The sequence below is a fragment of the Ambystoma mexicanum genome, chromosome 3p (assembly GCF_040938575.1).
Source record: "Ambystoma mexicanum isolate Mex_15411 chromosome 3p, UKY_AmexF1_1, whole genome shotgun sequence".
Classification (NCBI taxonomy): Eukaryota; Metazoa; Chordata; class Amphibia; order Caudata; family Ambystomatidae; genus Ambystoma; species Ambystoma mexicanum.
In genome coordinates this window covers 164,606,559-164,624,059 of record NC_090925.1, presented here as the reverse complement: position 1 = coordinate 164,624,059, position 17,501 = coordinate 164,606,559, and the positions used below count along the sequence as shown (strand labels likewise).

General features: G+C 45.0%; 1 long non-coding RNA gene across 1 annotated transcript in view; it reads right to left on the bottom strand.

Moving 5' to 3' along the window:
* Positions 1–910: 910 nt before the first annotated feature.
* Positions 911–17,501, bottom strand: part of LOC138580203 (uncharacterized) — a 183,848-nt gene continuing 167,257 nt past the window's right edge. The window contains exon 2 of the long non-coding RNA XR_011304202.1: positions 911–1,343. This is a non-coding gene — a long non-coding RNA (uncharacterized lncRNA). The remainder of the gene's footprint in view (positions 1,344–17,501) is intronic.

Genomic DNA, 17,501 nt, shown 5'->3' with positions numbered 1-17,501 from the left:
AGAAACTTCGGTTAAGGAGTGAAATACGATATTGAGAAAGTAAAGGATTTGCTTAGCATTACACATTTAAAATGGGGGTAATGTAAGCAGTTGATACCACTATATTTTAAGGTTCACTTGATATACATATTTACTAAGGCTTAGTTTATAGAAATGCCTTGGATAAAATACATACAACATAAAAAAGGAGGACCTGATGATTGACTAACCTTACACTACATAATTGGTCATACAACTATATTGAGCAACATGAGTATGCATTCATTCTTTTTTCCCCTATCCTGCATGGAAGGGTACACTACTACTAGGCACACTACTGTGAGCCAAAATATTTTTACTTCACTTTCCAAATTATAGTCTTCTTTGGAACATAGCATGCTGCACTGCCACTTGTAATCACTCTGAGTTCACATTTGTTAAGGGACAAAAGTCCATGCTAATATTCTCCCCTGGTCCCTATTGATGTCCAACTGCTGGCATTGTAATGCTCTGTTTAAACAGAGCAATAGTGTAAAATGCTGCACATGCTCGGAGAGCTGCACTTGCGTCTTTGTGCCCTGGGCTTCAGTTACCACACAACAGTGTGAACTCAGGGCACAAAAAGCTTTATTGTGGCAGGGGATCAATGCAAAATCGGGATTCCTAGCGGCCCGCAGAGGGTGGCTGCAAATCGTGGGACAAAACACTCGGCACTAAAGCTCACATTAGTTATTCAAACGATTTGCTTCTGCTATTTTCATTACGTTCGTGGTCAGCGTAGCCCAACGTGACATGTCATGAACCAGGTCTGCAAAACAGGAAGATAAAGCCAAGGTAAAACAGACATGCTTACACATAGCGTACACTCTCTGTCTTGTTATACATAGTAGTTGTTCAGTGAAGATTTAAATAATTCATCAACAAGAGTGTGTCATTTTGCGAGTGCTTTTATTTTTCAAAGAATGTTCACAAGAAAGTGTAAGCTGCATCACACAACCGATTTTGCCTTTTTTCAGGTAACTTTGAGCGCAGAATGCTGTCTGTGCTTTTGTGTCCTTCTTTTGTCATGTAGCAAATTAGTAAAATAATTAATTGCTGGTCCTTGGTGGTTCATGTGGGCGAACACACGTTTTTATGGATTTGAAAAGGTGAAAGCTCTTGTTTGTGTGGTTTCTTACATCATCATGAATATTTGCATGTTGATTCCTATTGCCGGAAACGCAAATGGACATATAGGCCCATAACGATCATCCCAGATAACGATGACCGAAAGCACACCGCTTATGGTAATTTTGAAGGGCTTGTTCCAGAATCCGTCTGCTGGTAAGTGGAAGGCGTGACACAGGCAGCATGGTAGAAGGTATCTGCGAACGAAGAGGAATAATAATACATTTAAGTAGCCATTATCAGTGGCAGATTAAAGGCCAAGGGCTCAGTGGGAAGCATGTGACAAAAGGCCCTAGGTGGCCGGGGCATGGAGGTGGAGCTTAGGGTGGGTGGACTTAAGTGCGGTCACATGCTCAAAGGCGCCCTTTCCAGACAAAAGCTTTTTTATGTACAGTTGACTTTATTACAGGCGCCAGTGTTCTTACCCCATACACGTGAAATATTATGAAACATCACAGATGCAATTGAAGGAGTGTGCACACAGTATACTGTTTTTACATATTAATAAAACAGTGTCCATTCATATACTACACTATAGAATTATCTTGCTTTACACAGGAAAACCTCTGTTCAGCATGCCCAAAATGAATGCATAACCAAATTGTTGTGCTTCACCTGTTTCTATATCAACGTAGACAACAATGTGTTAAATTATCGTATTATGTGATTTGCTAGAAAAGCAATATGCACCCGTTTGCCTCCCAACAATTAGTATATACTGATATGAATTATATCTGTGAAGATATGTGGTCACATTCCTACATGTCCGCCTGGGACAGACTCCTGCTTTTGCTACTAAAACAAAGTGTGTAATCCTGGGCACAGCATGCAATGTGGTCATGGTTGATGTACCAACTTTGAGAGTCCATAAAATCAATTCAGTGTGCAACTTTTGCTATGAAATAAAATGTACTCCTAGAAGCTAAACGAGACTGATCTCAGTCGAGGCTGGGCAAACACACATAATCTAGGTCACAAAGGACGTATATAGCGCTGATCAGGTTTGGTATAAAGAACACAAGCTAGCGTGCACATACAGAGCTCCAGTAGAAGGTACTACAGAATGCGTCCACACGAGGTCGGGAACAGAGAGTGTGGTCTAGGTTGGCCACAGGGCGTCAAGGCAGGACTGGGCACATAGAACGCCTTCCAGGATGGGCGCATAGAATGCAGGCAGCTATTTACATGGTCCCAGTAATACTCCCTTATGGGAGAGAGTGGAATGGTTGGGGGAGCTTAACTGACAATGGGCCTCATTACACGGTAGGCGGTGGACCAAGGTGCTAATAGCACCTTGGTCCATGCCGGTAAAATACCGGCACCGCCTTGGTGGAAAGGGGAATTACCGCCCTATTCCAAGGTTGGCGGGGCGGTAATTCCCCCTTCCACCATTGCCCTTCCCCATTCCCATTTTTGCCCCATAGGGCATAATGGGAATGGGGAAGGTGCTAATTATGGTACCGCAAATTTGCGGTGCCGTAATTAGCACCAAGGTCCCTTAGCGGGTTGGTTTTTAACGCCTGCTAAAAGCAGGCGTTAAAGTACCAACCCGCTAAGGGCCCTTTTAGTAAGGCGGTAAGGGTTAACGGTCACCGGTACCATTACCGGTGACCGTTAACCCTTACCGCCTACCGTGTAATGAGGCCCAATGGCTTTCACAAACCTTTTATGTGGGGCCCTTATATGAATATGCAATTTGAATTGCAAACTGCAGCAACGCACGTGTTAATGAAAGGATCAAAAAAGGGTAAAGCCAGGGCAACAATGGCTATAGTGCTTTGTGCCACTACTCCTTCATTTTGAACTGTGGTGGCCAGTTTCTGATATTGCAGGGACTTCCTTATCATTTCAATAGCTGTATACAGAAATGTAGACACTAAGCAGTACTACAAAAGATTTTTGCTTATATACATAAAGTGGATGGTGCACATTTTTTCACACATGCACACATGAACAGTGGAGTTGGCTGCCCTCACGGAGCTTATGCGTGTTATTAACTTGTGTTGAGTGTTCAGTGAACGGCTTGCTGTCTGTTTTGTAAGTGCCACTCTCCTTACACAGCTACATACATGTGCCTCGTTTTTTCAAACGTTGTCAACACCCCTCCATTTTCTTTTTTTCATTTTTGCGAATGATTTCAGTGCCAGCGAGTGTCGTCAGTCCCACGGCACGTCCTCTCTGTGTGTGTGTTCAAAGAAACTTCCACAACAAAAAAAAAACATCCTGGGGGACCGCTGCATTTGCAGGACAATGCAGGAGCTGTTTTGGCAAGATATTCCATAGAACAACATCAACTGTCGCCGTTTGTCTGCTTGGCGAGTGTTATATGGGCCTCTGGCTGTTATTTATTTAAATATAATAAGGTAGCGTATAACTCTGAAGTGTTTGAAAGTTAATTATAAGGACAACACTGCCAATCGTTATGCACATGATTAAACACACAGTGTCCTGTTTGAGAGCAGGAGCTGCGCTCATTCCAGTGTTGTGCTTTAGGTATAGGGTGGAATGGGCTGGAGATCGATATGAACCAAACTAGCAACAATCATAGCACTCACTTAGGCTGTATCCCAGAGAGATGGCACTGTAAGGATGCGTACAACATTACTGTTAGAAACCCCAGTACAGTGCACATGGACAAAGTTTATGGCACCGTACGTTAATATTTATGCTTAGAGCACTGTATCCTTCTCATTTTTAATTCCTTTAAAAAAGTTATGTAAACTTCTACTTACATACTTTCTTGAAAATCCATGGTTACACTGTACAAACGGGAAATTCCTCTGTACTCCGCATTGAACAGTTGCAGACTACCTTACCAGAAAATGTCAGCTCTGACTTCTTAATATCGTACAATGTCTGTCCTTGCAGCAATTCATGCATAATGGTGAAGGCTATTTTACAATAAGCGTTTGTCCTTCTGAAAGAGAGGCATGTTCGGTTTCGATTTCCAGGCACAATGCGGGTAAAAAAAGCATTGAGGCTAGAAACTGTTCGAATTTTGTCATGCATTGTGCAATGCGAGCAGTGTGGTTACATAGAAGTTAGTATGAGGTACATGGAGACATGGTGGTAACTTATACATGGTGCAATGATTGGACGGATGATAAACAATACAATTCCACAGTTACGGTGCCTACGTAATATTTATATGTGTAGTGTCTTACGAATTAACAATGTATGTTGGGAGAGTGTGTGTGTGAGACGGCTGAGCATATATACATGGGTGGCAGAGCCATGGTAAGCAGTTTACCGTCTTTGGGCACTGACATATTTGGCGCCCTCGTCCACTAAACAAAAGAAATTACTTTACAACTCTTCAAAAGATTGTAAGTACGGTCTGGTTTTAAAATTGTGTTTGCATTAGATATTAAAAGAGTAAAGGAGAAGTTCAAAATGTTAAGGCCTACAGCAGACTTTCAAATATGCTTGCCGAGTTCTGTGCCGTGTAGTCCACTCTATTGTGTGCTCTACCCATTCCAGTGAAATGGTGTACACAAGAACAAACATGAAGTAATGGGGTAAATGATGCCAGTGGCATGCAAGGAGCCAAATGTTACAGAGCATAGGACAGTTATGTATGAGATATGGATGCATTTTGTGAATGGGTTGTGGTGATTGTGCAGATTATTCGGTAGGTTACTGTACTATAATGTATTGATTGTGGCCAGTTATTAGAGGATTGGGTGAAGAGGGCATTCAGCAAAGAGTGTGTCCATTGAGTGGAAGAACTGGGATAGCATGTGAACTGAAGTGGCTAGGGGGTAGGTAGGTGTGCTATGTTTCTGGTTTGTGGTAAGTGGGTAGATGTTTGCATGCATGCTTGTATTATGCTGTGGTGTTTGTGTCAGGGGTCTACAGTATTGAGTGCAGGGCTGGAGGCCGTAGACTGAATGGTGTGTAGGCCGTCAGTACAAGCAGCACAGCATGATATAGCTATGCATCGAACATTGTGATATTGGTACGTGGATTGCTGAAGTATGTGCACAGATTACAATTTGGAGATTATAAAGAAGTATGACACCAAGCATTTTATACTTAGTGTTTCTATTGTTGCAGGCCTATGCAGTTTTTTTGTGTATGGTATGTGCAATGTAGGAGTATCCATTGTTTCCATCTCTGTGGTAAAAGAAAACATAACATGTTAGAGCAGGAACTTTGTTTCTTTGTAGTTCATTGCATTGCAGATAGTTCTGTACTTTGTGGACCCTCATAATTAGTACTGCATAAGTACTATGCTTTAAACAAGTGTACTGTGCAATGTGCGCAGTTCCTGTGTTTCTTTGCATAATCATTGGGTCTGTGGGGAAAGAAATCCATGGTGGATAAAAAAAATAAAAAAAACCCTTCAAAATTAATTTGCTGTTGTGCTGCACAGTGCATTTTAGTAACATTTGTCATGTACAGCAATGTTTAAGATGCACTGTTGCAGTAGGAGGAATTGAAATGGTGTATGATTTATGTTTTGTTTGTGCTGGTAGTATGGTTGCAGTTACATACCAGTTGGCATATTCTAACTGTTCACTTGTTTACTTTCTTTAGCAGTATATCTTTATGCGTTTGGCTGTTGCTGATGTTTCCAAAGTATTGTGCCATTTCACTGTGGTATTGCAGAATTGTGAGGGCAGTTACATACCTGTTGGCATATTGTAACTGTTGATAGTTTGGACGTTTTGGAGGATTTGTTTGTAGCACTGTGGTTGCTGAAGATTCTGTTTGGCAGATTGAATATTGCTGGTTGTAGTTAGATACCAGTTGGCGTATTCTGTTTACAGTTTCCTATTTTATAGGGTATGTTTAGAAGCTCCTTCATTCTCGTTGGCACTTTCACATCTTTCAACATTCTGAAGTTCTGGTGCACCACTATGGGTTTGCATATTTGTTGCATTGGTATGGGTAATGTTAGATAGTTGTTGCTTTATTTGAGTGGTTGGTGGTTTCAGAGGATACTGAGAATAGTTTTAAATCCTTATACTTGGTAGTTATTTTTAAGCACCATGTAGGAAACAATATTAGTGTGCTTTACTGGGCCTCTTCCCCGTGTCAGTAGCCATCTCCAATGTGGCAAGTCCTGGACTCGGGAGGAAGTCTTTGGGTCCAGTTGTCTTTTCCTTGGTGGAAAGGTCGGCTGCCTCTGCTTTGTTAGAGTGGTGGCCTTGGGAGGCGAGGCTGGGCTGACTTATCAACACTCCTAAACCCTCTGCTGGATGGAAGTTCACCAGTGTAGCCTTAGAGGCTGCCCCCCACCCCCCGCTCTTCTCTTGTCACGCACAATAACAACATGTCTCTCCACCTCGTCTGCCCACAACGTGTTCCCAAGAGGCCCTCAGTTAATCTCACCCTGACTTTCAGGCTATCTGCTGATTGCCGTCAGCCCTCCTTGATGCTCCGTCACTGGCTCATTCCTCCTCAGATGTTCCCATGTCTCGGGGTGCATGTGCCACTTCCTTTCCTCAATAACCCTTCTCACCAGCTCCTCCTGAAGTCTTCTATTCACCTCTCCTTACCTTGTCCTTCAGCCTCCTCCTCAGGTCTCCCATACCTCCTCCTTAATGTCTCTGATAGGCTCCTTTACAGCTCCTCTGCCTCTCACCACCCCTTCTCCTCTCGTTCATCCCGCTCCTCAGCTCATCTGTCCACCACCTTCTGGGCTCTACAAAAACAGCCTCCTGTCTCCTTTCCACTTCTCCTGTCTCCAGTGGTCCATCTCAGAACATCTGCCTCCACTAAGAGCCCATCCCAACCCTTTTCCCTTTCCAGGTTAAATAGGCCCTTGACCCCTCACTCTACGCCTGGCCTCCCAAAAGTGTTGGAATTGGGGATTCATTATTGTTTCTGGGTGGTGATGGATTGATGGTACATTACTTAACTGTGCTTTTGCATTTGGGTTTGTTGGGCTGCCGTGTTCTGGAACTGAGCCTTTAAAAGATATGTCGGCCATTTTGAAACGGACATGCAATTTGCACATGCACAAAGGCAGCTGGGCCTCACACTGCACATTGGGAGCCAATGCCCATTGGGTTCACTCCACAAGCTCTTCATGGCCTACATGACCTCCCCATATACTATCTAATAGTGCGATCAAACCACATTATACTATTGCGGGAGACACTGTATCCCATTTTTAGGTACCCTATATCATCCTGAAATGCCCTTAAAGAAATCGTGGACCACCTAGGCTGGGCACTATTACACTCATTTATCCATCCTTAAATGCATATTCAATAATCCATTCATCCATCCATAGCACACGTATTGGCTTTGTCAATGCTAGTTTACATTGCGCACAACAATAAATGTATTGGGGGTAGGCTCTGCTTGACACTGCCGTGGCTAAGGCGAGAGCAGTGGTAGCTGGTGAAACATAAATGTTATCCCTGATTTGCCATACGCGAACCTGAAACCGCTCGGAAGGTTTTAGGAGGGTCTTCCCCATAAGAATTGTTTTAGAAAAATGTGTCCAGAGGAGTCATTGTACAGTTCAATATGTGTTAACATTAGATAAACATGGTATAGAATTTACAGGGCCAAAGTCCAGACCTGTTGCCATTTTCAGTGCCTAATTGAATGAAATTTATATTTTCTACCCTTGGAAGATGTTATTGGTGCTGGAGCATTTTCAATTCAGCAGTTAAATGTTTAACAGCACTCTCATTGACCGGCCCCTTTTGGTGAAGGCATCCGTTTGTAAGGCAGGAGACACTACTCCTTCATGCGGGTTGCCCCATATTCCCATACCTCATGTCATTTGAAGCCTTCTGATTGGTGGCAGGAACAGAATTGTGGAGGAGGAACCTTCATTACCTTAACCGAAGCGGGCCCCCCTCCTGGGGGACGAGTGCACATTTTGTACATAAAGCAAGTTTATTGTACAATCATCCCGTGAGGAGCTAAATGATGTCATGGAGTTAAACTAAGCCAAGTCTCCATGAACCACATAAGTTGACACTTTATATACCATTTTGCAACAGTTAAAACACTCCCACATATTGTATTACAACCCACTACCCACATGTGATTGGACAAAACCTCTTTAAAGAAATCCCATCTTTCTCCAATTCCTACATTCTCATTGGTAGCCGGTATCTTAACTACCATCTTCAGATTATATTCCTAGCCCACCCCTTCTTGGGATTCTTCTGTGATAAGTCATGACATCATCAAACAGTTAAACATTTGTGTTCAAACATAATTCATTACTAGTAACAACTGGCCTGAGCCCTTTAACCTTAATTGTAATTGCACATGGTTTGCATAGATACTTTAGGCAATATGAGGAACGCAGAATAAATAGGTTCTCTTTTAACTAACAATAGCCATATCATCTGCCCCGACTCACTGGCAGCATTCTATTCCACTTCATCACACACAGCCCATCCTGAGAATACAATTGAAACTCCTGGGTGTCCATTACTTTAGCCTTGAGCATTGCTTCAACCAACATTATATGCTGGTCAAAAAAAAATAGCGAAAACCCTCTGTCAAACTCCCATGCATTCGAGAGATTACATCTGCTACCTGCGATACTTATCAGACCACAAAAACCGTGGCCAGCTCCTTTACGTGAGCTGACCATCGCTAAGGTCCTAGTTACTTATTTACCCATTCCCTGGCCTCTGAAACTCTGCAGAACCATTTTCTCAAAGCCGAACCCTGACTGGCCTGTTTTTAATCGGTTTATAAAAAAAGCCCACTACATGTAGATTCATAAATCCCCTTTATAGGTTTTCTAATTGTGCATGCATGTTTAATAAATGCTTTATTCCCTTTATAGTGGGTTCTTCAGGACAGGCCCCCTTTCTCTCATGCGCATTATGAAAACTCCTGATTGTCTGTTTCTGGGCATTCCATTGCACATTATGTCTGCCTCGTATTTATATTTCATTTTGAGGTTTGAGCATTTTATCTTTCTACGCATGTGCAATCTAATATGTATCAACTTTAACCAAAAGGTAACACTAATGGATCACATCCCATTCTCAATTAACTACACTGGATACATGTGAAATTGCAACATCGCAGCCCTTTTGCCGCACCCCCGGTCAAAAATATGGTACAATCAACATAAACGACTCTTGATTATGGGGACCTCTCCTGACCACCCTAACAGAATGCAGTTGTTCGGCAGGAACTCAGACGGACACTGCCTAGTGCACGAGGAAGATTTTAGACTGACTGGGGCTGGGTCCATGGCATAGACAATATTCAAGCAGCTCCTGCTCAATGCATGGGGCAAAGGCAATGGTCAATGTAAGAGAAGTATGGAGGACCTATTTAAAACCAATCCTACCCTCCCTCTTGTACAGGTGGCAGTGGAAAAACCCACTGCTATTGAAACAGACAGGCCGGGAAATCTCAGATCCAATGATGGAAACAGTCAAGGTAAATGGCAACAGCCTGTTTTATTAATAGTCCATATAACACAGGGACAGCAATAAACACCAAGGTCTCCACGCTCTCGTCCTTATCAAGCATGACAACAGCTTAAAAAAGAAAAAATGTCACAATTGACGCCACATTACAATCTTGTAACCTTGGCAGAAATTATGTAGCTACTGTCTGGTCTGCATGGATCTGTATTTTCAGCTAATTCATCAAGCCAAATCCCCCTACAGCTTTGTTTTTTACTCGAAGCTTCCCATTCACTGGAACATGACTGCGCTGTCCATTTGATCCAAAATGACCATTCACTACTGTTGCATTTTTACGTTAAGCAGGCTCTGCGTGTATCTTTTATGCCTTGAATTTCAGCGTATACATTAATTATGATATGTGCCTATTGTTGCAAGTAACATTTTTCATGTCTAAATGCAATTTTAACCTAGTATTCATGTATCTTCATGGTGAGTGAATAGCTGCTTCGTGTCTAGTGCATCTACGTGTGTTAGTTTAGCAGTGATGTCACTTGCTCTTGCCATTTTTGATAACAGAATGTTAATTTCTTCTAGAGCTTCCAAATGTAACTCTTCTTCGATCGTTCCAGGATTAGGGTTGTCTTAGTGAATAGCGTTTCTTGTACTTGAAGTATTGCGGCTTAGAAGGGGCAAACGCCATGAATGACACACTCCTATCGTTCTTATGATAGATGCGGGGGAGGGGCAAGCACCATGAATGACAAACTCATCTGCCTCTCGACACTCTTTTGGGCGTTCATCAGCAGTCGAAGCGAGTACAGACTCACCTGAGTTACAGGATTTCTATTTATTTACTGTTAACAGTTCCACTATTTTCTAAACCAATTTCATTGAACTTGGACTCCTACAGCGGTGCTAAGGACAAGTGTGTAAGGCCTTTTTAAGATGCACTTCCTTCACCAATAAATACCTCATCTTGCACGCCACCTATATGATCCTGCTCCATGCTACTCTACATGATCTCTCCTCCGCCTGGACTCTTGATCGGCCTTGCCTCCTCTGACCTCACACGAACAACCCACAACTTCATCCCTTCTCCCCCACCATTTGGCTGTCCTCCCCTAGTGGTTCACCAGCCATTCTTTCTCTGGACTGCCCTAGTGGGACAAAATACATAAAATGGGGGTCTAAGCACCCCCCCCCACCCCTTTGTTGTGTGCAGGTCTGCCAGTGTTTCGCAATGGTGGCCAGTGATGGTGAGCAATTCAGTTCACATACCAGTTCGTGTGGGCTTGCCAGGTCTTTCGTTTGGTTGGGGAGCCATTGCGTGGCTTCGTGGCAGGTGAGTGCAATGTCTTTAAGCAGTGCAGTGTATGCGCGGGTCTCTGTATCACATACTGGTGTAACTGCAGGACATTGTCAGTTGCGGATTAGCTGGTCTTTCAGCTTTCTACTGCCAGGCATGCTGGGATATGTAGTTTCCTGGAAGAAAACAGAAACTGTCAAACCTTGTGCAAGATAGGTAAGGGGTGATTGATAGTGGTACGCTGCACAAGCATGCTGGCACTATAGAAGGACAATGGATTGTGGCACTCCAACTGCCACCTTGCTCTTTTGGGGTCGAACTGTCTCTGGCTTCCACCCCAAGCCAAGCTGAGACGGGGCCCCATCCCATTTTGGCAGGATCAGCTGATAGGCTGTCACCCAGACCAGAAAGTTGATTTTCTTAGCTTGCTCATTAAGCTTGTGACTTGTGAAATCTGCCACGCCACATTCCTCCATATGTGCAAAAACGGCCCCTCAACTTCCATTTTGGTTTTCACAAGAATTGCCATCTGCTTCTGTGTTTCCCGTTTCAGCCAGGAGGATGGGTTTAGGATCGACACTGGGGCAGTGGTTGAGTGTGATGTGCCCCCCCCCATCGTTTGAAAGGCTTCGCTGAGTCAGCCCTATGTTTGACCTCTGGCTCCATCCGAGCATTTAATCACCTCGGGGACAAGAACACAAGCATCTCGATGATGCCGCGTGATTGGCACCAGTGCAAGGTGATGCAGCTTTGATATTCACACCCACTGATGCAAAATGTCAGCATTGCACTGGTCCCTGGACGCAAATGGTATTTTTTTCACTGGTCGGTCAGTGCAAATATTGATGTAAACCTTTCCTGCACCAGTGAAAATGTGCCAGGCACTGTATGTATTCTGACCACCGTAGTGATTACATGCATTAGCACTTTATGACAGCTCAAGTGCTGATGCATGCATGCCTTTCTGGTGCTAAACAGTGCTTGGTTATGGTGGTCACAAACATGTAGCCCAAAGTGTTATTTTTGGGGGAATCTCAGCCTCTAAAAGCAGTTTCTTGTCTTCATTTTCCGGGATAAATTCAGTGTCTGCATAAATTACCAAAAGAGCCTCATTACAAGTTTGGTGGTATCTCTGTGTTAATACCACCAAGACATCTCCAAATGGTATTAGCGGTACCACTACCACTTGGTCCAGCAATATTACCACCGGACTACAAGTGGTGGCAGGCAGGTTTAGTCCCCCTAGGACTCCATGGGGATTGCTGTGGTACTGCCAACTTAGCCAGTAAGGCAGAGGAATTCTCCTGGAGTTGTTTCTTCTGCCTTTCCTCCAAACTTGTAGTAAGGCGATGTGATAATGCAGCGGTAACTCCGTCACCACTGCATTACCACTGTTTTTTACCACACCGCCAAACTTGTAATGAGGTCCTGTAGTCTGTAGACCTGCACCCCTGCCCCTCATTGCGAGTTGCCAGTAAGGTACTCACTGTGGTACGTCACGTGTGAGAAGCAAATGAACCAACAGAGGGCCGCACTGGGACTCTGCCCCTTGTACGTAAGGAGATCAATACCGGTTGAAGCAGCCATAATGCGACAACCCAGGGCAGCACGATACCCTATCAGACAGCCATACCAGCCACTGATACCTGCACATGGTATACGAGGAGACCCCTAAATCCTTAATGGAAGGCCAATGAAAATAGACCAAGGGCCCGAGCAACCCTGACAACAAACAGAATTGACTACTGAAAGCATGAATGCCAGTACTAGTAACTGCAAGGATAATGCCGGTCAAGTGGCACAGCGAGTAGAGTGCTCGCTTTGACATCGGCGGGGCCAAACTCAGCCTTTCATTCTTCCGAATTCGATAATTGAGTGCCACACACCGTGGGTAATAATAAGCAGCGCTCAGATACCTGAGGGTTCGTAGCGCTATATAAATGCCAAATTATTATTATTATTATAAAGGATGCAGGGGAGAGACACTGCTAAAACGTAAGCGAATGGTGCCATAAGACAAGATGGAAGCAACCGCCCTGTTGAGTGTATGTAAATAAGCTTGACATGCAATTTGCTAAGAAATCGATACTGCCTGCAATGCTTACTAGAAGAATAGAGCGGCAAGCGCCAACCGAATATCTACCTCAATACTGCACAATGTACACGTGCGACTCCATTTTGTGAAAGCAGAAATGTACCCTGGGGGCCAAAGGCCTGACAGGCCGAGTTTAGAAACCCAGCAAAGACCAGAGAAGGAGCGGAATCGAAACTCAACAAAGATAGGCTTATGCCGGGGAGATCGATGTCAACCAGAGAAGGGGAGGTGAGCATGAACTCACGAGACTCCAACTACAGAGAATACCAGCCCGCCCGTGAAGGTCAAGATAAGAGAGGCCCACAAAAGCAGGCAAATGGAGCGAGATTTAGAATTCTTGCAACGGGAAGTGAAAATACCCAATCCTGTTGTAGACTGGGAAGACATAGAAGAGTTCTTCCCTGCACGCGATGCGGTACCAGGTACAAGCGGGACAGTTATTGATGATGACTTCGACACCAGAAGCATCGGGGAAGCAATTGATAAAATATACGATGAGATGGGACTGGAACGAATCTCCCAAGAGGGAAGGGAAGATGAGCGCTTAGAGAGCACTCATCTATATGACACTGAGGATGTCACCCAAAGTAGTGGGAGTAGGGGACGTTCCCTAGATAGACTAGAAGTTGGGCAGAACGAAGATGATGCGAGAAGTTGTGCAAATTGGGAGTACTCGGAATCAGACTCCGATAGGGAAGCGGAGGATGTGGCGTATGATGAAGGGAGGCGGTGTCAAAAGCGATTCCCAGGGAACCGAGAGATACGATGGTCAGATGCAAGCGGGTCCATAGATAGGACACCAAAGTCCGTTGGACAGTCCAGCCGACATGAAGAGACACCCCACGGTCGGAGGGCGGCGTCGGTACCTGCCTATACAGATAGGCTAAGGGCATTGCCAGGTAGAAGGCAAGGCAGGAACACCGCCCAGGCAAGAGACCGAGGAGGTATAGAGAAGGAAACGGAGGATTGCGCATTCCACCTCCCACTGTTAGAAAAGGGGGGAGCAAGACCACACTATATTCCATGGCCACACATGGACCGAGAGAATCTTAAAAATAAGCTTCCAATGCTGACCTCGGGAGCCGGAAAGTGGATACATGAGCTAGAGAAAATGACGGGGGGCATCACTCTAACCATAGGGGACATCAAGGGTCTTCTAAGTGCTATACTTGGTGAAAGAGTAGACGACGTGTGAAAAAGGGCAAGATACCCCAGGGTAACCATAACTAACACCTCTCATGATGGGGCACCATTTAACAACTGTAGAGCAGCAGTGTGGAAAGCGCTGCGTAAGCTATATCCAGACACATCTTATATGGGTGCTATAATGACTCGAAAAATGAAGGAGTCAGAGGATCCCTTGCTTTATATGCAGAATTTTCAAGACGCGAGGGTGCTCGAAACGCATGAGTCTTGGAAGAAATCTATCCCTGTATTCTATCATATATTGTGCCAAGGGTTACCAGAGCCGGTGCAAAAACAGCTAAAACAATTGGTAGGAATAGAAGCTAAACCGTGGGCCCAAATCCAGTTGCTGATTGCCCATTACTGTAGACTATTGCAAGAAAAGAATCGGAAGAAAGAGGCAATGCGTAAGGGAGAGGAGGCGAAGCTACTGCAAAAGAAGCTCTCAAAGTATGCTCTCGAGGGAGCCATGCTAACAAGTCCAGCTGAATCGAGTGCACAACGTGCCGTTCACCAGCCACAAAACAATCAGGTTAATGTGGGATATTACCCGAGAAGAAGGGGATTTGGAGGAAGAGGATGGCAGAGCAATCAGGGAGGCTTTAGAGGTAACAAATGAGGTTTACAGAATGTTCAAAACGGTATCCAGAATGCACCGATGGCCAGTCCGACTACACCAGATGGACAGATGGCCCGTCCGCCGCCAGTGTGTTGGCTGTGTGGAGTGACAGGACATGTGGCGCGCATGTGCAGGAGCCAAAGCATGTGGCAAAACAACCAAGGGATGGGGGCAGGCATGGTGAATCAACCTGCTACCCCACAACAGGGCAATGCACAAAACTATACCGTGCAGCAGCAGGTGGTTGGCTTGCAGCAAGGTGCACAGCAAGTGGTCCAACCACTGAACATGGGGAATGTACCACAAGGGCAACCCCAGCAGACACCGCTGCAAGTGTCTCAGGGCACTAATTCTGATGGGGGAAACCCACAGGTATACAATGGACCGAACCTGTATATGAAATAGGACGGCTCACAGAGGACTCTGATGTGTTCTATCCTATCAGTGACACCAGACCCTAACAGGGAACCTAGGGTAAATGTCACCATAGGGGGGAAAGAATATTCCTTCTTAGTTGACACGGGTGCAACATGCTCGTGCATACGAGAAGGAAGGTTCTCCTTGTCCAGCGAGGCCATAGATACCCAGAGTTTTACTGGAGCTCATAGCAGAGTTCCCTTTACTGATGCACTCCCAGTCTCAGTGGGAGAGTGCGACATGAATGTACCCTCATTGTATTCTCATCAGTCCCTGGTGAATATTATGGGTCGGGACTTGATGAAAAAGTTGAATATGACCATCTCGTTCACTGAGGATGGCATAGTATGCTTCAATCCAGGAATGCATTATTCAAACGTGTGCGAAATGATCAGAGCATATTCTGGACGTGCAGCCATGAGAGCCATACCACTGGAACGAACCAGAAGTGTTTGCATATGGCATGCAAGTGCTTATGGCAGAACTGCCAGGCCTCGCAGACAAAACTATGAGAACCCCGGATGAGTTTCTATTCAGGCAAAGAATACCCATGCACGAAGAGGAGGGACGAGTATTTCCCTTAATGATACAATCTGCCGCAGTGCGAGGAAAGGTAGTATTAGTTGAAGGATGTGACAATGAGGGCAGACCTTGGTGTACGATTGTCGCCATCGAAGAAGGGTATCGAGTGACTGACGTCAACGATGACGATCTGTTCGAAGAACACCCTGACCTAGAAGAGACACGGGTAGAAGTGAGTCTCATATTTTGGGTCAAAATGATCAAGCGCGAGGTGCCGCAGAGGATGATGTTAGCGCTGGTACACCCGGAATATTTCAATGATGATATGGCCCTAGTGCCAGCCAAGGTATGGACTACAGGGCCCTATGATGTGGGTCTCCTGAGGGGGGCTGGCAAAGTAAAAATGAAATTGAAACCAGGAGCAATTCTGCCACGGGCACGACAGTATCCCATGTCCAGGGAAGCAGATGAAGGGATCGCAAAGACAATCTCTGCCATGATGGAGCAGGGCATCCTGGTGACATCAGAATCACCATGCAACACAGTGATTTACCCTGTCAAGAAATTAATACGAGGGTCCTTGTATTAATCCAGGATTTACGAGCATTGAACGACATAGTCGAAGCCAAGTTCCCTCTAGTCCCTAATCCATCCACAATTTTGTGCAATATACCCACTGAAGCGAAATACTTCACGGTGATCGATTTGAAGAATGCATTCTTCTCTATTCCATTACACCGTGACTCACAAGACCTTAAGTCATTTACTTTCAGACAAATGCGCCTGAAAAGTATGAGGCTGCCACAGGGGTATTGCGAGTCACCATCTATTTTCAACAGAGTCCTGCAAATGGACCTAAGCAATATTGCAGTGGACAGTGTTGTTTTGCAGTATGTAGATGACATTCTAATCTGCAGAATCACTGAAGAGCAATGCTGACACGACTCTGTCCAGCTATTGACTATATTGGCTGAGAAGGGGTACACAGTGGACAAGGACAAGTTGCAATACTGCCAACAGGAGGTGCTGTACATAGGGCAACTGATCTCACATGAGGGGAAAAAGGTAACCCCAGAAAGGGCTGAGGCTATCATGAACACGGCCAAGCTGCGCACAGTAAAGCAAATGCAAAGCTTCCTAGGCCTGTGCAACTATGTCGGAGCATGGATCTTTGATTACAGCTCATATACCAAGCCCTTGTTGCAGGCCCTTAAAAAGGCCCAGGCAACGAGAGAAGAAATTTAATGGAATGAAGCGATGGAGAAAGGGTTTACAGAACAGCAATTTGTAAGGCCCCAGTCCTCGGGATTCCTAATTATGCTGAGGAATTCTATCTCTCTCATACTGATGGCGATTTTAGGACGGCAGTGCTAGCGCAGCGAACTTCACTGGGCTATAAGCCCCTAGCCTATTACAGCGGAAGTCTGGACCCGGTTATGAAGGGCCACTTCCTGTGCAAACAAAATCTAGCTGCCGCCGATTTCGCCATTGAGAAGGCATTATCCATTGTGATGGGGTGTTCCATGACATTATACGTTGAACACTCGCTATTTGCCATACTAGAGAAGCCAAAGGGCACGCTGACTTCTCAGAGAGCATCTGCCTACGAGGTGATTATCTGTAATCCATTGATCAAAACAGTGCGATGCAAAACTGTGCACCCCGCTATGTTTATAGCTGAGCCAGTCACAGAGGGAGAACCTGTGCATGACTGTGCAAATTATGAGGAATTCTATGATGAAATCCCCAGGGTAAAGGAAAATGCCCAGGCAGGTGGAGAGATCGTCTTTATTGACGGGTCTTCTAGAATCGACCAAGAAGACGGACAAAGGTATACAGGCGTGGCCGTAGTGAAACATA